General features: G+C 44.4%; 1 non-coding gene across 1 annotated transcript; it reads right to left on the reverse strand.

Moving 5' to 3' along the window:
- Positions 1-2,163: 2,163 nt before the first annotated feature.
- Trnas-cga (transfer RNA serine (anticodon CGA)) lies at positions 2,164-2,238 on the reverse strand. Its single transcript has one exon. It is a non-coding gene; the product is annotated as a tRNA-Ser (tRNA).
- Between the last annotated feature and the right edge of the window lie 661 nt (positions 2,239-2,899).

Consider the following 2,899-nt stretch of genomic DNA (forward strand, 5'->3'; position numbering starts at 1 on the left):
TTCATTGGAACAAATACATAACAGCTGAAAGTCCTGTTGATATCCGATTCCATAGAAATAGTGAAATAATTCGTGACATGTCCGTCCCGAGTCAAACTTCACAAGAGTGCAAAAGAGATCAGCACTCGAAAGGCAAGTCGTGGTACACAAATAATAAAGGACGCTTTCTAAATTAGCGAAAATGTAGAATCCAATAGCCTCAGCAGGTGTCCTCGATGAGTCAGGTGATGTCACAAGCTGCTAGACGGTCCGAACTGAAGTGGCACGGCCGATGTTAGTTTGTAGGTACAGGCCGGGTGACAGAAGATGATTTGGAGTCCGTATGGGACACGTGGGGGGTCCAGTACTAAAATCAGAATTTCACAGAGATTTGTAAGATGTTGTTGTTGTTGTGGTCTTCAGTCCTGAGACTGGTTTGATGCAGCTCTACATGCTGCTCTATCGTGTGCAAGCCTCTTCATCTCCCAGTACCTACTGCAACCTACATCCTTCTGAATCTGCTTAGTGTATTCATCTCTTGGTCTCCCTCTACGATTTTTACCCTCCACACTGCCCTCCAATACTAAATTGGTGATCCCTTGATGCCTCAGAACATGTCCTACCAACCGATCCCTTCTTCTGGTCAAGTTGTGCCACAAACTTCTCTTCTCCCCAATCCTATTCAATACTTCCTCATTAGTTATGTGGTCTACCCATCTTCAGCATTCTTCTGTAGCACCACATTTCGAAAGCTTCTATTCTCTTCTTGTCCAAACTATTTATCGTCCATGTTTCACTTCCATACATGGCTACACTCCATACAAATACTTTCAGAAATGACTTCCTGACACTTAAATCTATACTCGATGTTAACAAATTTCTCTTCTTCAGAAACACTTTCCTTGCCATTGCCAGTCTACATTTTATATCCTCTCTACTTCGACCATCATCAGTTATTTTGCTCCCCAAATAGCAAAACTCCTTTACCACTTTAAGTGTCTCATTTCCTAATCTAGTTCCCTCAGCATCACCCGACTTAATTCGACTACATTCCATTATCCTCGTTTTGCTTTTGTTGATGTTCATCTTACATCCTCCTTTCAAGACACTGTCCATTCCATTCAAATGCTCTTCCAAGTTCTTTGCTGTCTCTGACAGAATCAAAATGTCATCGGCGAACCTCAAAGTTTTTATTTCTTCTCCATGGATTTTAATACCTACTCCGAATTTTTCTTTTGTTTCCTTTACTGCTTGCTCAATATACAGATTGAATAACATCGGGGAGAGGCTACAACCCTGTCTTACTCCCTTCCCAACCACAGCTTCCCTTTCATGTCCCTCGACTCTTATAACTGCCATCTGGTTTCTGTACAAATTGTAAATAGCCTGCCGCTCCCTTTATTTTACCCCTGCCACCTTTAGAGTTTGAAAGAGAGTATTCCAGTCAACATTGTCAAAAGCTTTCTCTAAGTTCTCCTGATAACGACATCCTCTTGAGTAGTCCCCGCCCGGAGATCCGAATGGGGGACTATTTTACCTCCGGAATATTTTACCCCAGAGGACGCCATCATCATTTAATCATACAGTAAAGCTGCATGCCCTCGGGAAAAATTACGGCTGTAGTTTCCCCTTGCTTTCAGCCGTTCGCAGTACCAGCACAGCAAGGCCGTTTTGTTTATTGTTACAAGGCTAGATCAGTCAATTAACCAGACTGTTGCCCTTGCAACTACTGAAAAGGCTGCTGCCCCTCTTCAGGAACCACCCGTTTGTCTGGCCTCTCAACAGATACCCATCCGTTGTGGTTGCACCTACGGTACGGCTATCTGTATCGCTGAGGCACGCAAGCCTCCCCACCAACGGCAAGGTCCATGGTTTGAAGGATAACCGATCAAATAAGGCAGAAGGAATTGTTGACATGCCTTTGCAAAACGTAAAATCTTTTCGGAAACGTGCAACCAACGACAATTAAAATTGTGTGCCGGACCGATGGGTTCAAATGGCTCTGAGCACTAAGGGACTCAACTGCTGAGGTCATTAGTCCCCTAGAACTTAGAACTAGTTAAACCTAACTAACCTAAGGACATCACAAACATCCATGCCCGAGGCAGGATTCGAACCTGCGACCGTAGCGGTCTTGCGGTTCCAGACTGCAGCGCCTTTAACCGCACGGCCACTTCGGCCGGCGTGCCGGACCGAGACTCGAACTCGGGACCTTTGCCTTTCGCGGGCAAGTGCTCTACCAACTGAGCTATCCCAGCACGACTCACGCCCCCTCCTCACAGCTTCAATTCTGCCAGTATCTCGTCTCCTACCTTCCAAACTTCATAGAAGCTCTTCTGCGAACCTTGCATCATATCAGCGCACACTCCACTGCAGAGTGAAAATCTCATCCTGGAAACGAGTATTAAAGTTTGTTTCTTTACAGAACCCACGAATCTGCATAAATATCATCAAACTTCCCGAAAAATATTGTGCACACAATTTCAAAGGTAGCAAGGGTAGATACAAGCGAGAACCATCGCACTATCAGCTTAACAATCCATGCATTCAAGTTGATGACAAAGTTAATGTTCATAAAAATGGAAGAGACGATTGAGGATGTGTTAGATTGACTCTAGGAGTGCTAAAGACAGGGGAAGCAGTTCTGATGTTATGCTTCAGAGGGAGGGAAGACTCGAAAAATCAAGACATATTCACAGGATTCGCAGCCCTAGAACAGCTGTTCGACCCTGGAAAATGATGTAAGACATTCGAAATTCTCAGGAAAATAAGTATCAGCTATTGGAAAAGTCAGCTAATAAACAATATGAACCGAGTGGGAAAAATTAGAATGGGCGACCAAGAACGAAGTTCGCAGACTAGAAAGGGTATCGGGCAGGGGTGTAATCTTTCGCCGCTACTGTTCAATTTATACATCGAA

This window comes from Schistocerca nitens, chromosome 6 (genome assembly GCF_023898315.1).
Source record: "Schistocerca nitens isolate TAMUIC-IGC-003100 chromosome 6, iqSchNite1.1, whole genome shotgun sequence".
NCBI classification, from domain to species: domain Eukaryota; kingdom Metazoa; phylum Arthropoda; class Insecta; order Orthoptera; family Acrididae; genus Schistocerca; species Schistocerca nitens.